General features: G+C 45.4%; 1 long non-coding RNA gene and 4 other non-coding genes across 5 annotated transcripts; 1 reads left to right on the top strand and 4 right to left on the bottom strand.

The window, feature by feature from the left end:
- Positions 1-60: 60 nt before the first annotated feature.
- LOC140849830 (uncharacterized) lies at positions 61-23,947 on the bottom strand. Its single transcript, XR_012132058.1, has 4 exons — positions 23,812-23,947; positions 19,869-19,959; positions 6,485-6,669; positions 61-3,425 (listed from the first exon to the last, which is right to left on the bottom strand). It is a non-coding gene; the product is annotated as an uncharacterized lncRNA (long non-coding RNA).
- Positions 1,558-1,629, bottom strand: TRNAC-GCA (transfer RNA cysteine (anticodon GCA)). The gene has a single exon. It is a non-coding gene; the product is annotated as a tRNA-Cys (tRNA).
- On the bottom strand, positions 8,273-8,344 carry TRNAC-GCA (transfer RNA cysteine (anticodon GCA)). Its single transcript has one exon. It is a non-coding gene; the product is annotated as a tRNA-Cys (tRNA).
- TRNAC-GCA (transfer RNA cysteine (anticodon GCA)) lies at positions 11,928-11,999 on the bottom strand. The gene has a single exon. It is a non-coding gene; the product is annotated as a tRNA-Cys (tRNA).
- Positions 18,254-18,325, top strand: TRNAC-GCA (transfer RNA cysteine (anticodon GCA)). The gene has a single exon. It is a non-coding gene; the product is annotated as a tRNA-Cys (tRNA).
- Positions 23,948-24,737: the final 790 nt, after the last annotated feature.

Raw genomic sequence — 24,737 nt, 5'->3', positions numbered from 1 at the left:
TGTGCTGGAACAGCCCCCCTTCCCCTGCCCTCTCCACGCCACTTCCTCCTCCGGCCCATTTGTTCTAACATCTGCTCCCTGTCTCCCGCCTTCATCCTTTAGGCCACTGACTGGATTTTGCCCTCTTTTCCATCTTCTCCCTTTGCTGGCTGAGCCGTTGCCTAGGAAGTCAGACCATATCTACCTTTCCTCTGCAGGGCCCCCGACTGTCCCCTTATGGAACCACAGGCCGTGGGATTTTAAACCCATAGCACGAGGATTCTGGTGGTGTCTTCAGTTATTACGATGAGTAGGCAGGCTCTGCATTTGGTGGCTGAGGGATGGAGGTACTGCGCACTCTGCAAGCTCTTCTATCAGTCCTGATGGGAGAGGAAATCCCCGGGGACTGGCGGAGTTCGGGTCCTCCACATCCTCTCATCAACCCCTTTACAATTTTCAGAGGACTGTTCTTCCCTGATAAATGTCCTAACTTTCATACAAGAGACCAGGCAGGCTCTGAATTTAACTGAGTTTGGCAATTGCAATACAAAGTTTGCTTCCGGCGTTCTGCTGTGTCATGCATTAACTTAGATTCTCACAGCACATTCGTCAGAGGCCTGTGTCCCCTTCCGTGCACTGGATGAAGAGGCTGCACCTCTGATCCAGTCATTGCCACACATTAGAATCAGCTACCCTCCAGGCTTCTTGATCTCAGTGGGCATTCATTTCAGCTGACTACAGGACAAAATTTATTTAGCTTTTTGTTGCCCCTGTGAATCCTGGTCTGCTAGATTCCCATCCAGACCGACCAACTGGACTTTTACTGGCTTCAGTACAACTAGGTCTGACAATTAACCCCCAATTCCCATATACCCCCATTCTCAGAAGATCTCTTGCTTGCAAATCATTCCTGGTACCAATTTCTGTGCTCACCATTACACACAGGTGCAAACCCAGAACCTGACCTTGTCTAATGGAGACAGACTGGAAGATCCCTGACAGGCTGTCAGGGGCCCATGGCCCTGGAGGGAAGGCAGGAGAGCCCGGCTTAAGGGGACCCCATGGGCCAGAATCACAGCCAAGGCCACAGCTGAGCAGCACATGGAGCAGAAGCCACTGCAGCCCCCACTGGACACTGGGTGAGCCCAGCCCTGCCCCGGGGTCCGAGCTGTGCCTCCCTGGAATGAGGAATAATCGGTCTCCTGCCTCTGTGCATCACTCACTCTGCAAAGTCTAGACCGGGCCCTCAGTCAGCAGGGCCACAGTATTTGGTTCATGTGTTTGGCGTAGCAGGTTGCAGAGCTTGCTTCCCACTGAATCACACTATTTGAGGTTGTGAAAATAGAAGAAGAAGGTTTAGGTTCCAGGCCAAATGTCCCCATGAAGAAACAGGAGGACTGACCAGCACAATGGGGTTGGCTAGTAGAGTGCGGGGGCCTGGGAGAAACCAAGGGCTCCCAGCCCGTTTCTGCCCTCTTGCATCCTCAGAGGTTTCAGTGTTGGGGTGGCAACAGCTGCTACAGGGAATAAATGCAAAGAGAGAACAGCTGCTACAGGGAATAAATGCAAAGAGAGAGCAGGGAGCACCTGGATTTGAACCAGGGACCTCTTGATCTGCAGTCAAATGCTCTACCCCTGAGCTATACCCCCATCTGCTTTTGGGCCTCTCATAAACACTCTAAGTCTGTGGAACCACACCCTGGCTGTCAGCATCTTAGAAATAAGCTTGCCAGTGCTGTGCCATCTGACATCCCTGCAAACTGATGTCCTTTCTCCTACGCCCACTCCCTGTCCCCCCACCTCTACTTTAGGCAGCGATCCTTCCTCTCCTCAGCTGTTGTCTGAAGGCACTGAAATCATTGAGGTTTGCAGTTAAAACATCCTTCAGACGCTTCTCTCCAGACCTCTGAGGTTAGGGTAGGGCAGGCAGGGCTTGGAAAAGTTAAAATTATCCCTGGTCCCCTCTTAGAGACAAGCTCCGATGATTCTGACTCGTGGACAGTTTTGGGGGGCCATTGATTTACTCTGTGTTCTTCATGGTATAGATCTGGAAAAAATGACAGGAGTTAAGATCATGCCACACCAAAACACACCTGATTAATGACCAACACACAACTAGGAGCTGCCCTGTCTGTCTCTCCTCTTTTCCCCTTCAGGCTCCATTTGCTGCCTCCTTCCACATGTCAAGTGGAGGAAGTAACCTGACGAGGGGAGGCACCCCGTGGAAAAGTGGTGAGAGGTTTATGGTCACTGGAGCATAGATACGAGACAGTGATCGCCACTGTGGTCAGAACAGAAGGAAGGTGACACACAGACTTGAGTCAGGGTCTACTTGATATGCTGTCAGATGCTCAACCCGGAGCTCTGTTCTTTTATCTCTTTACTTTCTTGATTAGCATCACTTCACTTGTCTCATCCCACCTGAGAACCAAGGTACGCTATAAGTTCTCTTCATTTCTAGTGAACTAGTTCACACTGACTGACTAACCTCACTTGGACTTCTGTCTGGCTTTGACCTTACTCTGTCCTTCCCCCAGAGACCTATCACATGACTTCTAGAACTCCCCTGCCCAGAGCCCTCCTCAGGGCCTAGGTGGGGCATCCGTCACAAAGCTGGACTCTTCCCTCTTTCCTGCCCTCCTCCTCACGGGTTGTTATTGCCAGCCTGCTCCCTGCACTCTCTCAGACTCATTCTCAAGCCCGTTGCTTACACTCTGCTATAACCCCCTTCTCATTGTCTACTTCTTGGCTTTAAAAGGGAGACGCCTTGCCAGAGAGGTGAGGGCACCATGCTGGCTCCAGGCCATTAGCTCCGCTCAGCGCAGCTGGAACGTCTGTGAGAACTGACTGCTCGAGCACTCGAACTCAGTCCTTCAGCATCCCTGGGATGGGGACCATCAAACCTTTCCTCTGTGGACCTTTCCCCGGATGAGGCCAAAAGGTCACACAGATCCCAAGTAGGCAGAGAGAGGACAAAGGGGTATCACATATGGAGGCTAAGAATTGTGGGAATGATGTCAGGGATGCTGGAGCTCACAATTCGTTGCAATTTGCAAAGGACGATCAGGACAATGACAGAGTATTTGCTTATTGGTGCAACAATCTGCTTAGTTATTTGGAGTAAGGGGAAATATACTTCATCTATAGAAAACTTAACTTCTTTGAATCTCTCTAATGTCCCTCATAGAATTTAAGAATACACTACATAAAATGTTAAAAATTAGCAGTTACAAAATATAAATAAGCATCAAGAAAAAATTAGATTTCTTGTAGTGTCATCAGCTAAACAGATGTTAATAATTTGATGCCTATTCATCCAGGCTTATAGTTTAGAATCAAATGTCTTCTGAGGAGAAACATGAAGCTAACTGCTAGCTACTTCGCGGTCTCCTACCAGGCGTTCTTTCGCTTTGGCCTCTGTGTTCATGTAGAAACATTCTCTTTTCCTGAAAATAAAAAAGAAAGTAGAAGTTAAAGAATTCTGTTTTATCATCAGGCCCTTCCACTTACTGATCTGGTTTCTACCAACAAATAACTTTTAAAATCACATTTGTGTAATTTTCTTCAAGATAGGATAAAGGATTTTGTGGCAGGTCAGTACTCCTACCAGGAAGAACCAGACACGTCAGCTAAACAGCGACATTTTCAGTGTAAAGGCAGTGGAGAACTGAAGACGCAGCAAGGACTGGGTGCGACAGAGGAGAGAACCTTGCAGACGTGAGTAAGGGGCTGCAGCTACATTTTCCCTGGGATACTTTGCAGGTGGGGCTGCCAGAGGAGACTAGGCCAGAGCAGAGAGTTGTTCAGGGACTGAGAAGCCAGCAGGGCTCTTGGTTGGAGGGAAACAATTGCTAACATAAAGGACATCAAACACACATCTCGTTTCTACCTCTAGACATTTGCAGAAATCTAAGACTATGTATGGCAAGAGGCTATAAAACTAAGCAAAAACCTCTGGAAAAAAACCAACACAGAATAGAATTTACAACAGTCTTGTGGCTACTGAGAAGGTGGAAATACATCGGGAACGGGCCCCAGGAAATATACAAATGCTTCTGGAGAGTGGAAGTCCTGGGAAAGGTAATGAATTGACCTCGATGATCTGCAAACACTGTGCCCCTGAGACACGGGTCAATTCAGGGCCCCACCAGGGTCTTGAGTTTCCCCTGTTGGCACCAGCACAGAGGTGCCAGGAACCAGAAAAACCTAAAGCGTTTCTGCTGGTTGTGCAGTGTTGGAGCGAAAACATGGACTTTGAGGGTCCTTAAATACACAACAGGCTCCCTCCCTTAAGAAAACTGCTGTATTATGAAGCAAGAGGCTAAAAACCGAAGCCCAAACCCTCTGAAAACCCTCTCATATTTCAAGGCTGAAGAGAAAAAGACTTTCCAGGTTTATAGTTGAAAACCTGGGAGGACCACTGTCTACAATTGGGATAAGACTCAGGTAGAAGGAACGCCACCCAAAGTACATTTTTGTTTTTCTTACAAGGAAAGACTGATTAGTCCCTTATTGGATTAAGGCAATCAGCCCTCAGCTACACCTTTCTCTAGGAGTAAACACTATCTAGCGGAATATTAATTTCATCTGGAGCCTTTAATCTTTTAATACACACTGTCTGGCATTCAATAAAAATCACCAGGTATAGCAAGAGATGGAACCATAGGAACAGAAACCAAGAGAAAAAAAACAGACAAGAGAAGCAGGTGATCTCAATGCTGGATTATAGAATTTAAAATAACTTTGGTGATATGTTCAAGAAAACAGGAAAATGGAGAAAGTGTGGAGAATTTGACTAGTTTTAATTTATAAGAAAAAAATCAAAAGGAAATTCTAAAACTAAAAAGTACAATATTTAACAGTAAGAAGTTAATGCATGTTTTTAACAGAAGCTTGGGCACAGTGGTTACCAGGATTAGGGAATAAGAAAACAGATCAATAGAAAAGAATTAAAATTGAAGCACAGGAAGGGAAAGAATGGAGAAAAAGGGGAGAAAATAGGAGACAAATGGGACACAGTTAAAAGTTCTAAATCACACTGGAACCTCAAAAGAAGATAAAAAAGAAAACGAATCAAGATTTAAAGGGATAATTGCTGGGTATTTTCCAAAACTGATGGAAAGCATCAACCCATTGATACGAGAAATTCTATGAGAAGAGGACGATAAATACAAAGAAATCACACCTAGATACATCATCTTAAACCTGATTTTTAAAGAGACAGCTCTGAAAAGCAGCCTGTGGGGAAAAAAAATACAAATTTTACGATGGACAACTGACTTATTAACAGAAATGAAGGTATCCAAGCGACAGTGGAATAAGATTTCTAGAGCGCTCAAAGACAACAGCAGACCCAGATTCTGACTGCCTGAATCCCACCTATGTTCTCTTCCTAATGATGTTGCACGGAGGATCTGGCACCCAGGCTGGTGGTCTCATAGTTCAGGGTCATCCCAGTTCAGGGTCTCTGGACTGATTTTAGTGACTCCAGCGGTTTTACTATTCGGGAGAGTTTTTGGGTTTTTTCTTACAAAGCTTTTGTCCCTCATCCACGGGCTGGTGCCAGTGCTCACGTTCCTCTTCTGATCACTAGAAAGTGAGAAGAGGTGATGGCAGTTGTATTAGTTCATATTTTTCAGCAAACTGCTTTTCTTAATTTATGAAAAGAAGTTACTGGAAACATCACAGAATCGTTAGGAAACAGAGAACAAGGCTTGAGAGAGGCAGGACCAAGTCAGCCTCAGAGATGGTGAAGTCAGCCTCAGCCACTACAACTGCAGTCTCACGATCCCAGAGCGATCAGGGAACTGCACGTGCAGGATTCAGAATCAACCATTCTGGGTTCTTTTCTCTTGTCCATGACTTGAATTCCAGGAAGAAAAATCTGCATGGGCCAGTTAGTATCAGGGCATGCACACCTCTTATTTATAGACGGTCCCAGATTCCAACCCTGTCAGACTGTATCTAGGGAAAACTGCAATATTATTAGGAAGGGAAATGGCTGTTGAGAAGCCAAAAACTCCCGTATGTCCACAACATCGATTATTAATGACACATTTGCATCAAGAAATGTATAGGAATGTTGGCTGTGTTTGCAATACCAGAAATAGTTGTCACAACTGGATATACGAGAGAATGGGGACTTTAGGAGTTTAGAGTTCTCCCGTTCTTTATCTTTTGCTGAGGTGTCTTCCAAGCATCCCTTTGAACTAAGTACCAAGGCTTTTTCTCTTATTACAAAGCTCAACTTATCATGGGATGAAAAGGAGAAAGTCTAGGCCATCACAGACATTCAAATGAGAGATGTCAAAGTTTTGTGTGTGTGTGTGTGTGTGTGTGTGTGAGCATATTAATTAAATATTAGAAAAAAGCTTTGGAGATTACCACAAATATAAAAACATCTCTACACGAGGTAGAACTTGTGTAATAATAAGTTCTACCTATTCTTCCTGACTACTCAGGGAGTCATTTTGTGTGTGTGTTTTATCATCCCTGGCACCACTACCTGGGTAACAGGAAAAACTCCCAATAAAGGGTAAGGTGAGAGCAAGATGTAGTGAGTTGTCTTTCAAGTCTGAGGAGGTGTGCTGGCATCCTCTGAAACTTCACTGGAGTGGATGTCTCTGGAGCGGCAATTCCCACAAGAGCTGAGTTTTTAGTGCAGTTAACAGGAAGTCTGCCCATTTCCATCTGTGTCGAGAGAAGAGAACATAGACATCTGAGCTTTCCATTGTAAGTCTCTGAGCTTCCCAAGGCTGTCAATCTTGGCTTGGTCGGCCCTTCATACTGTACTATAACAATAGCTGGTCCTTGAATGTTTTGTCCTTTAGTGGGAACTTTATTCCAAGAAGGAGTGACATTCAAGATATTTAACCATGTCTACAGCACAGATGTTGACCAATCAGAAGGGACACCAGCCGTCAAGTTATTGAATGCCTACCAGATGAATAAGCCGCCTCCAATCCAGGTGCTCAATTGAATCTGTGTGATCAATTACTCAGCAACTTAATTTCTGAGATTCCTGAGTTCCCAGATTCTCAGCCCTGAAGAATCAACTGGATTTCTACTTTCTTTAAACTCAAATAGGACAACCCTTGGACAAACCAATCCTACATTCACCCCCTTAAAGTCCTTGTTTGCAACCCACTCCAAACAATTGTATCTGCCTAGACACATTATTTCAGGAACAGAAGCTGGTTCTGTCTGACATTGATGAGCCAGTCATTGCCCAGGTGCCAGGGAGCTCACAGCACTGAAGGAAAGGTTGGAGACACAGGTTTATGAAGTAGCGGTAATCTGAGGGAACTCAGCCAACTGTTCAGGCAGCTGCTGGATAATGCCTCGCTCTGCCACCCCTGGCATTTGTGTCACCTGGCCTATGAGTGGAGTGTGAGTTGGGGCACCTGTTTGGCCAGAACTGCCAGGGGGACAAAGGGAGAAAATAGCCTTTGATTTTTGCTTCTGCTGCTGTAAACAGAGCCATTTCTTCCCAGGTTCACACAATTGGGGGTCTTAAAACAAGGAAAGGTTTCAAGGGTTGGGAGGGAAAAAGAAAACAACGTTTGAATTAGAATCAGGGACCTCTCTGGTTTTGTGAATCAAATGCTTTACTCAGAAACAACCAGTGTTGTCTAATGAGCATGTTTCAATTGTGAACTTTAAGGCAGGAAGTCGAGTTATAACTTATGGGCTGTCACCTCAGCTTGCAGTACTTGCCACTACAGTCTGTCACCACTGTGCTATGCCCACGCTTTCTTTGCCTTTCCCACGTGCTCCTACCACTACACACCTGGTCGTCTGTGCCTTGAATCCCCCTCCCTCAGTTCTGGGCTGAAGGCACTAGCTTAAAATCATAGATGTTGACCACCAGAATATTGTTCAGAATTGCATAGCCTTGTGAGTTCCACAGTAATTACCCAGTCATTTACAATCATTGGATATTAAGACTGAATTTAGCAGGGGAGTGTGCCTCCTCAAAACAAAGTTCCCAGGCCCCTCCTCAGTCCTACTAAATCAGAGTTTCTAGGACTAATCTGTGTTTGTAATAATGTCCCTAAGTAATCCTGGGGCAGCCAGGCTGGTAACTGCTGACTCAGTGTCCTTCCAGAATGTAAGCTTTACAGAAGAGGAACTAAAAATAAGAACCTCTGAAATGCACACAGATCATTTACAACAATAAGTCATCCAAGAAAACTGACGCAGATCAATACAGAGTGTAAGGGTGACTCTGCAATAGGACTCTGAAATGGGGAGGTCATTCATCTGCATCTGGCAGTAAAAAAAGGCCACCACTAGGGGGCACCTGGATTTGAACCAGGGACCTCTTGATCTGCAGTCAAATGCTCTACCCCTGAGCTATACCCCCCTGCATATTTCTTTTCTAACTTATTTTACCTGTGTTGCCACAGCTAAGGATTCCATAGTGGACTGTTAAGGTTTATTCATTCCTAGTCACTTTGTGGACAATGGTAGACACACCCACCACAAACTGACTGGAGACCACCCTCTGGCCCTGAGTTCTCCTCAGAGAACCCTCTCTTGTCTGATAGGCATGTTCCCACCCTGTAGCCATGACCTGAATTCTTTCAATAAACTGCAGTTTCATCCTCTCCCCACTCAGCACCTGGTGGGCAGATGGTGTGTGTGTATGTGTAAGAATCATGGCTGCATGAGCTACTTCCACAATAATGTTTCATAGCAAATCATCCCAAAATTCAGATGTATGCAACAGTAAGTATTTATTTTCATGTTCAGCAGCACAGATGCCTATCAGCAGATCTAGGCTGGGTAAACTGGTGGCCCTGCTTCAAGCTGGGGGTCCATCTGTGCCTCTGTGAGCTGGGCTGATTTGCTCCAAATCTGTCCATTCTGGGGTCCAAGTTGGAGGGGTAGCAGCTAACAGGGGTATCTTTCTTCATGGCAATGACAGAAATGCAAAAAAGCAAGCCCAATGACATGAGCAGGTTTTAAACCTCTGTATCAGTTGTGCTAACATCCCACCAGTCAAAGCAGGGTGCAGGACTAAACCCTAAACCAAGGGCAGGGATATACATGCTATTTCCAATGGGAGGATCTGAAGAGCCTTGTGGAAGAGGGCACAGAGAGAATAAGTGAAGAACTAGGGCCAACATTTGAATCTACATGGTTTGCCTTCTTGGCCATAATTATTTATATTTCTTCCATGTGCATAATCTCTTAGCTTTATCCCACAGGCTCCAAAGCCTCATTCAATCAGACAAAGTCCAGAATCTTGTGATCTACATTCAATCCAGGTGAGGCTTCTCAATCCAGAGACCTTGTTAAAAGACAAGTTATCCACCACTCACACACCCAAAGTCTAATGATGGTACAGGAACAGACTTACTGCAATAAACATGGACATTCAAAGCTGGACAAAAGAGGAAACACCCTTAGAAATTGGTTCATGGAAAGTGAAATGCTAGGCAAAAGTGGCCAAGCCCCCTTTCACCTTTAGTATAGTCAGGGCCTCCTTCGAGATACCAATTTCAGTATTTGGCAGCCTTTTCACAATAATGTTGTATAACAAACCACCCCAGAGCCCAGTGGCACACAATATGAATTCCAGCAGGAGGGAATTCTCCTTCATTAGACCTGGTTCTGCTACCTGGGAACAGCTCCCAGTCCACCGCTCTGCATTCCTCTTAGTTCCACCCTCTGAGACATCATCCTTTACCATCAACCTCCTTTGCAATTTCTGAAGAGATTGTTGGAAAATATGTCCTTTTGGTGGCTGAGCATTCTTCTCAGCTTGCTTGCCACCTGTAGAATACTGGAAGCACAAAGGTCTTTTTACTTCTCAATCTGTCTCTTTTAGTCCAAGCTATTAATGCGTTTGTCCATATAGCTCCCTGAAGCAATTTCTGGGTTTCCTATGTATTTGACTCCATGTACCAAAAGCCACAACCACAATTCTTTTTGACTTATGCTCTCCTTCCAGCTCAATTATAAATATTTGGATATATCACATTTCTGTGAGGCCACATCCTTAATCTTTCTAGGAATATTTTGTCCAATTGAGAGGATATACTTAGCGCCACCTTAATTCTTTTAGTGCTCTTATTTAAGCATGAAAGCTATGAGTGCATTAAAGCTTGATTTGGTTGGAGGTGTCTTACTGGAAGGCTCTGGATTTATTCTCTCCCCTAAAGTGTTGCCATAATGGGTTCACCTTTGTTTTGGAGAGAATGGTTTTATTTTCTAACTATGCAATTTCTAAGCTACCTATATCTCCTCTAAATTCTGACTACAAACCAGTAGGTTCTCTTCTGAACTAAAATCTTTTTGATAGCAACGTATTAAGAACAGACTCAGTAAAAAATAGCTTATGCATTCAACATTGTCTTGAAATATGTTGCCCCAGCTCTGCAAGTTCAAGTATATTTTCTGCCTTTCAGGTTATCATGAGCCTGTTTCTCCTGCCCTCAATAATATATAGTTTTCCATTTTCCCAGCTGATTTCTAACAGCTTCCTTGCCACCTACTGCTTCATGATGAAGCCATGCCATGTATTTTAGGCTTTTGTTACAGCAGGAGCCCCTTTTATATACTGATTTTAGTATTTGCCAGCCTCATTCACGATAATGTTGCATAGCAAGCCACCCCAAACCCCAGTGACATCCAACAATAAGCATTTATTCTCATGCTCATGGGTCATCAGGTTGAATGTGAATCAGCTGATATGGGCTTGGCTTGGCTGGGTGCATCTGCTTCATGCTGTGGGTCTAGCCGGCCTTGGTTCCTCTCGGCAGGCTGGACTCAGGGTTGGACCATGTGTGTTCATTCTAGGGCCCAGGCTGAAGGGGAAGCAGCTTACAGGGTAAGCACATCTCATGGTAACGGTGGAAGTGCCAGAGCGCAAACCCAGCCTCGGAAGCAGAACGCAAGCCCCTGCTTGCAACGCATCTGCTAACATCCTGTTGGCCAGAGAAAGTCACACGGTATACCAGTCATCAATTTATTGACTCTCGGGTCCAAATTCGTGGCTGTGCAGTAACGAAAGGATTCTTTACGCCGGTCTCCTTTAAGTGAGCGCAATGTGAGCCGTTGTCACTGGAGGGCGCTGGAAGGACGTTGCGGGAGAAGGGGGGCTTCTCTCCCTAGTTCTTCCTAAGTGTTGTTTTTTGCCGCTGCTGCAGGGTTGGTCAGTGGGACGGATGTGTGAGGACGCCTGGTGGGGCCCTGCCCCAGGAACGCACGCAGAGACTGAAGTTCCTCGGCGACCTCGCAGCCGCAGCTGGGCGGCCGGCCATCCCCGCGGCCCCTCTTAATTCCGTCTATGCCCCCGCCGCCCAGCCTCGGTTTGCCTTTGCCCAGAGGTGTGGTGCCCACACCTTCCACGAGCAGACCCCGAGCTCTCCAGGCTTCACACTTCCAACGGTCTCACCTGCGCCCGAGAGGGCTGCTTCCTGCTCGCCCGGCGACTGTAAAGAGGTCAGGCTCGGGCAGCCCCGTGAGTGGGCCGCAACCACACCTTCCCCCGTGAGGTCTGAATCCTAGCTTCAGGGCGGGGTCCTCCTCCAAATTTGCCCGCCTTGGGTTCCTCACCTTGGGGGTACCTTTAGGGTTTTCTTTGCGCGTTTAAAGTTTCTCTCCTTCCATAGCACAATAATTATTTTCTGTTTTAATTACTGTGTGGTTTCTGTCTCTTGGTTGGCCCAGACTGATGCAAACGACCAAGCCCACAGCAAAGGGGTGCAGAACACACTCACCTCTGGGGGAGAAACAGAATTCTAAGTCACCAAGCAAAAGACACGGAAAGATAGGCGAAGAATAGAGGGCAGTGGGTTCAATATGCCAGGGGAGAGAAGACGCGTCAAAAAGCGACGTGGTCCCGGAAAAACGTGGTGGGGAGCAAGACCGAGGACATTTCTACGGAATGCATTAGGCACGTCCTGTATCTGTGTTTGACAATAAAGCAAGACACCAGCAGGGGGCGCCCGGATTTGAACCGGGGACCTGTTGATCTGCAGTCAAATGCTCTACCCCTGAGCTACACCCCCACCGCGTGAGCGGGGCTCCTCCTTAGCTTACTTCACCTGTGCTGCCGCATCAAGGATTCCAGCGTGGCCTCTGGGTGCTCTTCGTTCCTAGTCACCTTACGGAAACTGACACACCGACCACGAACCGACTGGCCCCGAGACCTTCCATTCCTCAGAGACCCCTCTCTTGTCTGATAGGCACCTTTCCACCGGGCCCCAACCTGAACTGAAGGCTCTGGGGTAGCACAGCACCAGGTCTGGGAACCGCCGCCCTCCATCCCCCGCGCCGGCCCATCCTCCCCGGATCCCCTGCTCAGCCTCCCGCCTGGCTGCCTCCACACGTCGCACCCTCACCTGTCTCCTCCCGCTGGCCTCGTCGCGCTTGGGCTCCCAGGGGCTTGGCTGAAGCCAGGGGAGACGGCGCCGGAGAGGCGGCAGCCCCTGCGTCCTTCGGGCAGCACAGCCGAGGAGGCCGGGACAAGGCGCGCAGGCTCTGCCGGGGGTCCGCGGCCGGGGACGCAGGGGCCCGGGGCTTTGGCCAGAGGCTGCTCTTCCCCTCTGCTCCGCAGTGCGAGGGCCCAGGCCCATTTCCCCCGGCAAACCTCTATTCACGCAGTGAGGACACACAGCAGCCCTCCTTAAAAGGTACCCTAAGACGGTTGGGAGAAAGGACAGGAACCTGAGGGGTACCTTACAGAGCATCAGAGCCCCGGCGGAGGCCCGGTCGGCTGACCGCGGACGGCGTTGAGCTCTGCACTGGAAGATAAGGACAAAAGGGGGAGTGCTTTTCTCATTCCCGCACAATTTACTTATATGGTTACTTCGTCAGGCAGGTAACATAGTTCACTTTAAAAATATAATCTAAATTCAAAATAAGTATTCCGGTGAGAACAGATCATTGTCCCCTTTATGATGCTTCCAACATAATCGGCCTGCTGCCGTGGTGCTGGCTGCTTGCCCAGCCTGTAAGACACCATGGTTTCATGAGGGGATGTAATTGGACAGGCGAGCCCCATTCCTGGCAGTAGGCAGGTGCCCCCAGGTGAGGCGAAGCCCACTGAGTGGGGGGGTTCCCCGCATCCACGCCTGAAGTTTGGGTCCTTGTTCCTGTGTCCTCTGAATAAGCCCTGGGTGCATACGGAGATATCATTGTTTTCTGAGATCAGTGCCCTACCTCTCGCGCTTGAGACATGAGGACGTTTCAGCAACCCATCGGCTCAACCCTACTTTTGGTTTGAGGCTTTTTCAGTTAGTTATTCAGTGGCAAGAGATAAGACTCTCTGCCCTTGGACTTGGCCAGAGTAGAGGGTTCACATATTTGAGCTTCATTTTCTTTCTCAGGGTTCTGGTGCCTACAGATTTAGCCACTCTGGTCAAGTTCCTTGTGGTGCTCATGGGAACTTAGTACACCAAGGCCTGGCCCTCACTGGGTGGCAGGCAATATTCAATGCACCTGCTCTGTCATTGGGTGTCAATGACTGCCAGATCCCAATCCTAGATAACTAGCCAAGAGTGGTCACTGCTTGCAGCCCCAACAAAACCAGAAAATGCTATTCTCCCTCACTTGCTGTACCCCACTCCTGGCACCAGCATTTGGTCTCAAAAACAGACACTGTCAATGGCTAATCGAAACAGGGAAATTGTTGTCAGGGTGCTGAAAATCTCACAATGCCAAAGGAAGCCTAGAGATCTACACTCAGAAAATGGGCAGGATTGAAGGGCAGCCAGGTGATCAGAATCGCTTGCCCCTAGACAGCATCCTGGTTAGGAGGCCACTAATGCGTCCACTGGACACTGGCTGCAGCCATCAGCCCCACTGCCAATGCCAGTGTTCCAGCTCCTGGAATAAACGTCAATCTCTTCCTGCTCCTGTGCATTTCCTCATCCCAGTCTCAATCGTGAACATGTGATTGGCTGAGCAGAGGGCACTGCTAGGGCTTGTGGGATTCACCATCTGGAGCTCTGGCTTTTGTAAGGTAGTGGGACCAGATTTCTAGCAGAGTCATACACAGCCGTGGAGCCCCCCAAAATAGAAAGGAATGTCAAATGTCAGTACAAGTGTGTAAGAAAGATAGTCACAAATATAGTAGTGAGATTGCACCCAAGTCAGAATAATAGAGGGATGGCAGGTGGTGTGGTGCTGCCAGAGCCTGGGGAGGGATTCAGGCAAAGGCCTGATTGGCCTCTTCTCTCTGCCCAAATTTCAGGAAGATGCAGTTAGCGGGAATGCCAACACCGAGTCTGAATAAAAATCACTGCAGGTCCACACTGCGGCATTATTATTTAGTGATGAGAAGAAATGAGCTGTCAAGCCAAGAAAAGACATGGAGGAAACTTAAATGCATATTGCCAAGCGAGAGAAGGCAGTCTGAAAAGGCTACATACTGTATGCTTCCAACAATATGACATTCTAGAAAAGGTGAAACCAAAAGGTCAGTGGCTGCCAGGGATTAAGGGGGAGGGAGAGAGGGATGAAACGGTGTATAGCAGGAGGAATTTTTAGGACAGTGAAACTACCTGAATGATACTGTAATTGAGGATACATGACATCCTGTGTTTGTCAAAACCCATAAAACTGTACAGCACAAAGCTGTGAACTTAAACTATAGGCTTCAGTTAATAATGTATCAATATTCAGTCGTCATTTTAACAAAGGCACCACATTAATGCAAGATGTTAATAATAGAGGAAGGAGGGCCTGTGAGGTGAGGGGGTTGAGAGAACTCTACTTTCTGCTCAATTTTTCTGTAAACGTAAAAGTGTTCTAAAAAATAGTCTTCTAATTTGAATCAGAGACCACGAGATCCATACTGGAATAATCTATCTAGAGCCACTGTTGCTAATTAAAAGGCACCCTTCACTCAGTAGCACTCTCTTAACACAGCAAGACACCGACGCCTGCCATGAACCCTGGGAGGTGTGCTGCTTGGCAAGATGGGCGCACCTTTTCCTCCCAGGTCACCTTGCCCACCTGGCAACTTCTCAGACCGCAGCAGAGGGCGCCCGCTTCCAGTCATCTGAGACAACACCCTCCCACGCCGGCCCCCAGCCTTACAGAGGAATAAACCATGTTTAATTTAATAAGCACCCCCCCCCCCCCACGTCGGAGGCGGGAGGCGGGGCGAGGCACTGGTTGTCGGAAACCATTCGGGTAGATGATACAGAATGGAAAGAAAACCAGCGGGGGTCGTCTAGATTTGAACCGGGGACCTGCTGATCTGTATTCAAACAGAACCCCAACACCTGTTGTGAAGTCCCGGATGACCTATTTTCCCTTTGCTGCAATATCCGGCATCCTGCAGTACACTGCAAACTGCCGCTCACTCTCACCAACCGGCGAGAACCTGCAGAACTGCATCCCTTAGAGTGACGTCCCGGGGTCACCAACCTCCCCTTCATTTCCCGCAAAACTGTTCACTTTTTGTTGGGTAATTCCTTTACAGCCTCTCTTTCAGCTGGGTTGGGTTTTTCCTTCTATTAGAAACTAGTATCACTCTTTCATCTGCTTTTTTCATCTGTGGGTTTATGTCCCTCCCACCAAACTGCTTTATTATGATCAGGGTATTGTTCTTATTTTTAAATTGTATATTTAAATGAAATATACATAAATAAATAAAGTGAAATTAAATAGATCTGACAGACAAATCGGTATTCTAGTAGGAAAACCACCACTTCTTCCCCCCTCAGAAGTAAAAAATTCAAACCATATCTCAAATCCCCTCAGCCTCAAATGTATTGTTTGCACTGACAAATGTATAAGGTTTTTAAAAATATATATTCTCAGATTAAACCTAGTAAGGTCATAATTACTGAGGATTGTTCAAAATATGTATTTTAATAATTGGTGAGCCAATTCTTCATGATACATCTTTCTATGTATCTCTATATATCCCTACGTATATCCTATTAACTCTGTTTCTCTGGAGAACCCTGACTGATGCAGTGACTGTAAGTCCTTCCTGACTGCTTGCGACCGTCTCACTTGATGCTTGTGGCAACATACCTTCTTTGGGGGCACAATTCAACCCACGCCGCAGGTTTCCCTGATCCTTAGACATGCAGAGGCAGCAAGAGGTGCCGGAGTCTCAGACATGGTGTCAAGAGTAAAAGGTGTCCAATAGCAGATACTGATATTCAAGGGCTTGTAGTTCAGGGCAAAGGTAAAAAGGTCCCTGGTTCAAATTCACACCCACCTTGCTTACTGTTCACCTTTTTTCACAAAGGTGTCTTTGAGAAAACAAAAATGAGCTCAGAGGGAGAAAGTAAAAATCTGTTCAGATAACATCAGGCAGGAATAAAGCTAGCTGCAAAGTTAACAGTAATGAGTATTTCTCCCAGAGATGCACTACAGATGTAAAATGCCCCAACCATCCGAGGGGAGGGAGGAGGACAGAGGGGGGAGAGGGAGAGAGAAACTTTATTCTCTAAAATTAGATACTATTAGAAACTTGGCTGAGTGGAATTTTATTAGTAAGAATGAAACAGGCCTCTTTTGCCAGACCTGATATTATTCGTCCCTGTATCCTCAGCGCAGTTTCCGGCCAATGGCAAGGGCTCAAAGATGTCTGCTTCATGAACGCATGCCCATTTAATCTCCTCACACTGCGTTGAAATCTGAGCTTCCACTGAGTGTGCCGCAGTGCCCAGCATGTACTAGGATCTTTAGAAATGGAGGTTGAATAGAAGCTCTAAGAAACGCCCAGAGACAAAGATGTCCAGATGCATCTCTGGAGGAGAACCCCATGTTTTCATATTCCAACATGGATACTTTCCTTTGTAGGACCAAAGATGCCCTCCATCTTCTGTTTCCTCATCTGTAATGTAGCCATAATAATACAGACCTCCTTGAGCTGGAATTTGCTGGGACAAACTGGGCTTCTGAACTCACATTGGGCTGCTCCTGATGGGGAAGATGGATCTCCTCCCTGGCTGGCTTGAACAAGGTTCCCCTTATTGGGGAGAGGGCAGAAGGCTTCTTGAGTTCTCGTTTTCTAAATGGAAAAATGGGAAGAGGGTTAACCAAGGACAAAGACCACCCCGGTGGTTCCGGGAAGGCACCGGTAGGCAAAGGAGAGGGACCCCAGGACATTGGTCTTTAGTGGCACAGAGGCACTGGTGCCTGGTGAACATGGAGAAGAGGCAACAGTGAACAAGTGCCTTGGGTGTGGCTGCAGGTGCGACAAGGGCCTGGTCACAGTTGTGTGGAGGTCTAGAGCAGTGGTTCTCATGGTCCCAGACTAGTAGCATGGCCTTACCCGAGAACCTGTACAGCAGAAACCTTTAGGGTGGGGCCCATCCATCTTAGTTTTAACAACCCTCCAGATGATTCTGATGCACCCTAAAAATCAAGAACCACTGGTCTAGAGCAGAGTTCAGAGAACAAGCAGTTAAACCACAGTCCTTGGTTTTAATCTTGGCTCTCCCCATTAGCTCTAGCTGGTCCACAACCATCCATCCCTTCTCAGGTGTTTCAATACCTCAGTTTTCCTGCAGGTGGCGCACAATGAAGCCCATCTATACCTGCCCCAGGTGTTTCTCAAAGTGGAATCCCTAGTTTCCATAAGAAGCTTGTTCTCTAAGAAGGAGATGCCTTGCCGTAAGAACCCCAGATCATATGTGCATGTGTGACAAGCTCCCAAGATGATTCCTAAGAACAGAAAATCTGAGGACTGGCCCAAGGGATGCAGTACATGTACCCTATCAAATCCTGGTGACCCCCATTAGCTTTTCCTTGTGTTTGGTGAACTGTGTGACACATTCACACTCTGCTAAGCCCATATTCTAGCCCCTTTGATGGTCTCTTGTCTGTATAAATCTATTCGGATGGCTCCAGTTACGTAGCCCTTACATTTTTTGACTGATGGAAGATAGGGACAAAAGGAAGATAAGAGAGCCATTGGTTTAGGAACAGGTCTTGAACGCAAAGTCAGCAAGAATGAATTCATATCCCTATCCTATCAATAAGGAGCTGTGTGTGCTTGGGAATACCAGTAATCTAGGATCTCTGTTTTTATATGCCCACAAAGCACAGACTAGTGGCTCTGAAGGCCCTTCCAGCTATAAATGTTGGTGTCAATGCTTTTCCAGAAAGGGCAGGGAGGCAGCTGCAGGGAGGGGAACCTATTGCTTGTTCTACATCAGAGATATAAAACTACTGCAGCAAGCTTGGCAGCTTCCAGGAAGCGCAGCCTAAATGAACATCCATAGCAAAAATTTATAGAGATGTTGGGTGTGGTCATATAGGTAAAAAGTATTATGTAGACATATGTAAATAAGGGGGTATAGCTCAGTGGTAGAGCATTTGACTGCAGATCAAGAGGTCCCTGGTTCAAATCCAGGTGCCCCCTTCTATTTAACACCTTGTTCACTGGAGCTGGTGTTGAAAATTCAACCTTTTCCCAACCTTGAGCCTCAGGATACCAAGCCTTTCTAAATAAGGAAAAAAGGGATAACTTAAAACCCTGTCACATTTGGAAGAAAGGGATAACTTAAAACCCTGTCACTGAGTACCACATCCGCAGGGTGATAGGTTTCTCCAACTCTGACTTCTTATTTCACTTAACACAGGTGTTGTTCTACATAGGCCCAGATTCACCTTTTCTACACATTTTCATTGCTCCAAATCAGTGATATGCTGATAAATGTTTATTTTAGCAAGTGGCTTTTGGGAGAGGGGTATTGCTAAACTTTAGTGTTTTCCAATTTCATGGTGTAAATAATCTCACCATGGCTAATTTCAACAGACAAAATTACTGAACATGGAGTTGGGAAGATATGCTAACAAGTGACTCCCTGGAGCAAGCCAGCTCTAGCACACCACTGTCCATAATCCATCTTTCCCACAGAGGCACAGATGGGTACTTTGAACCCTACTCTATCCTCACAGTGCTTGCTGACATCAGAGCAGTGGCTCTTACCCATTCATTCATCCATGGAATCATCCATTCCCTCAAGACATATTTGATTCCTGCTCAAAGCCAGACATAGGGGAGACAGAACTGAGCAAGAACTGTCCATGGTGAGCAAAACAGTCAAATGAGGAAATGGTCAACTGAATGACAAGGTAACTTGACAAAAGGAGAAGCATGCTATTTTAAAACTAAAGGATTTGTTACCAAAAATATGCTAGGCTATCTAAAACTCCTCCTACCTCAAAACACCCAGGAATGCAAGGTAAAATATAACAAATATCCATTCATAGGTATAGCTGAGCTCTCAGGACAGTAAAAGATATCTTGGAGGTTGGGGATGGGGCATGAACTAAACCTCTGAGAGGTCAATTTGAACTGACCCTGAGAATGCATGTGTTGGTGGTAGTGACCTAACCTACCTAGGTGTTGAGCTTTAATAGCCATGTGTCTCCAGGAGATGAGGTCTTAGGCCTAGAATTCCCTATTCCCGTACAAAGTCAGACTCTTAGAGTCACACCATTAGTAAAAGGTGGGCTAACATAACACCAACACAAGCAGACAGGAGGTCTTTCTCTTCTCAGGGGGGAGAAGGCATCTCCCCAGAAAATTTATAACCACAGATGTATCCTCACATTTATTAGGGCTTTGAGTTTACACTGCTTGCATAGTTCAGAAGCTCCCCACGCTGAGAGTTAACACAAAAAGTGTGCCCAGGTTAACAGTGATTGTGGAGCAGCCAGAAGAAGCAAACACAGACCCTGAAGGACATGCCCATAAGCCAGGCCACACATTTCTCACTGATGAAACTTTCAAAAAAATAACATATATACAAAGAATTAGTCAACTTTGAGTGAAAATCATTAGACAAAATAAAGAATGTCAGAGAGCAGGATTATCAGATAGATGCTAGAAGAATGGTTAAAATCATTAAAGACAACAATGGAATATTATTCAGCCATAAGAAGAAAACAAATCCTACCATTTGCAACCACATGGATGGAGCTGGAGGGTATTATGCTCAGTGAAATAAGCCAGGTGGAGAAAGACAAGTACCAAACGATTTCACTCATCTGTGGAGTATAAGAACAAAAAGAAAAAAACTGAAGGAACAAAACAGCAGCAGATTCACAGAACCCAAGAATGAACTAACAGTTACCAAAGGGAAAGGGATTGGGGAGGATGGGTGGGAAGGGAGGGATACGGGGGGAAAAGGGTCATTATGATTAGCACGTGTAATGTAGTGGGGGGGACGCTGGGAAGGCAGTTTAACACAGAGAAGACAAGTAGTGATTCTATAGCATCTTACTACGCAGATGGACAGTGACTGTAGTGGGTATGCAGTGGGGACTTAATAATGGGGGGAGTCTAGTAACCATAATGTTCATGTAACTGTACATTAATGATAGCAAAAAATAATAATAATAATAATAATAAAAAAATCACTGTAAAAATCATTAAAGACAGAAGACATTGAACAATGAGAATATGTGTTTTTTAAAAAGATGAAGTAGATTCATTTAAAATGAAAAATACAGTAACTGAAATTAATAGTATAACAGCAGATTAAACAGAGGGGAGAAATTTGGGAGTGAAATAGAGTATAAATCTTTAAAAAACTAACAAGAATGAAGCACAAGGGTCTAAAAAATGCAAAACATAACAGAGTGGTTAAGAAAGGTAGAAAAAAACATTCTAACAAATGTCAAAAAGGAATTTTGCAAGGTGAAAATATAATGGGAAAGAGGCAATATTAAAAGATATAATAGCAGAGAATTTTCTAGGCTTGTATGGAGACCTCAGATTAGATTAGGTATCATGAATTCCAAGAAAGTAAATAAAGATAAATCCACACCTAGGCACATTGCAGTGACGCTTCATAGCACCACAGATAAAGGGACGATCTTAAAAGCAGCGAGATAGAAAGGACAAACATACAAAGCAATAATAATTAGGCTTACAGCAGACTTTTCAACAGAAGCAAATGGAAAACCAGAGACAATGGAATAAAATATTAAAAGTGTGAAAGACAATAGTATAATTTAGAATTCTCTATTCAGCTCAACTATCTTTCAGGAGTGGGAGAAAAATAAGGTATTTTCATATAACTGAAAGCATTTGCTTCTAACGTATCCTTACTGAAAAAACTTTTAAAAGATGTACTGCAGAAAGAACACTGAAGCCAGAAGGAAGAAGAACAAGGCAAGAGAAAAAATAGTGAGCAAAGATACTAGTGAGTGCGCTGATAAATGTAATGGCACAGATTATGTAAGGTAGAAAAAAATGAGTCGGGGAGGTCTTAAAAATAAGATATAACTAAAAAGAGCAATTACACCGAAGATAGAAGGGGAATTATGTGATTAAATACAGTAAAGTCTTCCTATCGTTTGGAAGGAGGGTGGAAATAGTAATTAATATTAGACTATATTAAACCAAATGTGTGCATAAAAAGCTAAACAATAGTCCCAAAAAGCATAGAGAATGGAGGCATACATTTCAAATCAGTAGAAAGAAAAAGGTGTATAAAGAAAAATTAATCAATCAAATAGAAGGAAAGAAGGGGAAAAAGGCATAGAAAAAATCAGGATCAATAGAAAGCATAAAATAAGATGGTAAAAGTGAATAAAAATATATTACTAATCATGATATAAATGCAAATGGACTATGTGTCGATTAACATAGAGATTGTCCTATTGGATTAAACAAGAAAATCTAGCCACATGCTCTTATAAAACAGAGCATGTTTTACATATACTGAAAGACTTAAAGTAAAAGGATGGGAAAAGATACATCAAACAAATGCTAGCCAAAATAAAGTTTGTATAGCTATACCAATATCAAATAAAAGCAATGTAGATTAAAAGTATTATTGGGGTAAAGAGTGCTGCTTCATAATAACATGCACACTTTCCAGGAAAAACCCACTCTAAACTTGTATACCCAGCGTCAAAATATATAAAGCAAAAATTGCCGAAATACACGGAGAAGTTGACTAATGTACAGTATTAATAGATTTTAATAAATATTTCTGAGTTCCTGATATATCAAAAAGGCAGAAAAATGATTAGACATAGAAGACATAAATAACACAATCAATAAGCTTGCTTTAATAGATCTAACTAGATACCTCCAACCAATATTAGACTGTACATGCTCTTTTGAAGCAAACATGGAATATTTTCAAACCTAGATTGCATACTTGGCCACAAAGTCTCAGAAAACCCTAAAAAGAAAAAAAAAAGCAACATCATATATACTATATTCTATTAGTACAAGGCAAAACTCAATAACAAAATAAGAACTTTAATAAAAAAGACCCATAGGCGCACACACACACACACACACACACACACACAACACACATGCTCGCATGGGCACCCATACAACCACACCATTACAACCACCTGAGACCTGAGTCAAGGAAAAGAGAGCACCAGGGACCTCCTGGAACACTGGTAATATTGCATTTTGCAAACATTTGCTTCTTGAACCTGTGGACTGAAGTTTCAGTTACTCGTCAACTGAGGTATGGAAGCATATGATCCTCCTTCTGACCTACCATCTGAAGGTCTAATGCTACATCACCATGCCTACGTCATTTGCCTTGCTTCATCTTATCACATAGGCATTTTATCATCTCCCATCATCACAAGAAGGACATAAGCTGTAGTATCAAAACTGCAAGTATTCAGAGACCACTGCAGAACAGAATACAGTCCTTACATGACAGACCCTAGAAAGTGACTGGGCAAACTTCTTCAGGCTGTGGATGGAGACTGTCCTTACAAATGGGAACTTAGACCTCTGCCATCAGATGGGCCATCTGTGACGACAAGCATGGAGACCCCATACTGCTGGAGCCAGAAGACAGGTAACTAAAACTTCTGGGATAATCCCTGTTACCTCACCCTGACCAGTCTGATGAGCGTACACAAGCGGATCACTCACCCTGTGACCCATACTCATCATTTAGCTCTTAAAAGCCCTGGCTTGTAACCCAACAGGGAGTTTGGGATTTTGTGCATTACCTGCCTGATATCCTAGCTTGGTGCCTGGCAATAAACCTGCCTATTTTCCTTCATTACAAAAAAAAAAAAAGACCCATACATTTTGAAACTAAAAAGTACTTTTAAATAACCTCATGGATAGAAAAAGAAATAAAAACTCAAAAATATTTTTAAATTGCAGCCATTTTCCCATGGAGCAGACAGCACAATTTATCTTTTGAGGAAGCTAGCCAATTTGTTTGGGAAAACTGTAGCTTGCTAGTTCACCAAAAACCAGTTCAAGGAATAACCAGATAATCAAAAGCCAAATTTGATGCAAATTAAACCCCTGAATACCAATTTGCTGAAAAACTAATTTGGATTATTGAAATTACTGATATTGAATTAAAAAAAACTTCCATCCACACTCCTATCTTTGTCCCTGTCCAGAACTGCCAAATAGACACTTAAAACCAAATTTAGGACAATTCCCCACACTCATTTTGCATTGCGGATATAGAGGCAGAGGTGGGTGCAGAAATGGGGTCAGAGGTACTACTGAAACTTTGGGGATAGGAAGGAGGTTTTTCAATCAACTGGAGAATTGACCATTTAAAAAATTGGTTTTTGACAAACTGGATGTTCATTAATTGATCTTAGCAAGTGTTGATTCAAAGTCTATGAAAGGGGCCCAAGTCCGGTCAGGTTGCAGTGGCTGAATTAAAGAGGTGCCAAGATTCTACATGCTAAAATAAAGGTCTCTTTCTTGGATGGAGATACAAATTTTTTTTTTCAAGATAAAGGATTAGGTTTAGGATAAAGTTTAAGGATTTTGAGGAGGGTGGGGTGTGGGGAGGCGGCGAGAGAAGGGATGTTACTGGGAGGAAGCAGACACAGCAAGACGGGAGGCCAGGCCCAAAGCACAGGCAAGGGACTTACCTCCTGGTGCTTTCGCCGTTACAGATCCTGAAATCAGATGTTGAAATTCAAGTTCTCCGTGTCCTGAAGCTCTTGTGAAATCTTCAAATTCTGATGGGGGTCCTGTGTTGGCGAGTCTTTAGGTGTGAGGAGAGGCTCTTCCCCGGGTATGGGGCTGAGAGTGGTCTCCCTTCGTGCTTTCCCTGGAGGCCAGGCCAAGGTCAGTATTGTGTCCTGGAGTTCTGAGAGGTGGGCAGTGGCAAGGCCAGTGGAGACCCCCAGCAGGCCAGAGCTGCTGCAGGGATCGACGCCGGGGCTGCTGGGGGAGGAATTCTTCCGCTTAATATTCCAGAGGAAGAGAACCTCTGGGGAGGGGCACTGGGAAGACGGCTCTGTGGGCAGCTCACACCTCCTCTGCGCTGGACTCCTGCTTCTGTCTGGCAGAGCAACTTCACACCCCACATGCCCAACTTCCCTGAGCTGTTCTAACAGGGGTGCTCCTCCCGACGGGTGATGGGCTTATTGTGCTTAGTCGGGGTCCTCGACCCCCGAGTTCACCACCTTCCTTCCTTCGCCTTGCTGCCGCGGCCCCACCAGGAGGAGGGCGGGCCATGCTTCATTCATTTCTCGCACACTTATTTGAGGGCCCGCTACCCCCAGGAACTTCTGGGGTTACCACAAGGAACCAACAGACCATCAGACAGTCACACAAGTATGTCAATGCTATGGTGAGGGAGGGAGCGGGTGACAGACCTGAGGAAGTGGGGGTCTGGCAGCCACTCCCGCCCACCCAAGCCGGCGTCCGGCGCCGGTCGCGCCTACAGCCGCCTCCTCACTCCGCGGCATCCGCCCCTCCGACGCTCCCCGGCGTCCTCAGTAGCGGTCGGTTTATGGGATGCGCCCTCTGGGGGAGGCGGGTCCGTTTCCTCAGAGCATCCCCACCGGGC

This window comes from Manis javanica, chromosome 6 (genome assembly GCF_040802235.1).
Source record: "Manis javanica isolate MJ-LG chromosome 6, MJ_LKY, whole genome shotgun sequence".
In the NCBI taxonomy this organism is placed as follows: domain Eukaryota; kingdom Metazoa; phylum Chordata; class Mammalia; order Pholidota; family Manidae; genus Manis; species Manis javanica.
Note: the sequence above shows the minus strand (reverse complement) of the source record. Positions and strands in the feature narration are given on the sequence as shown.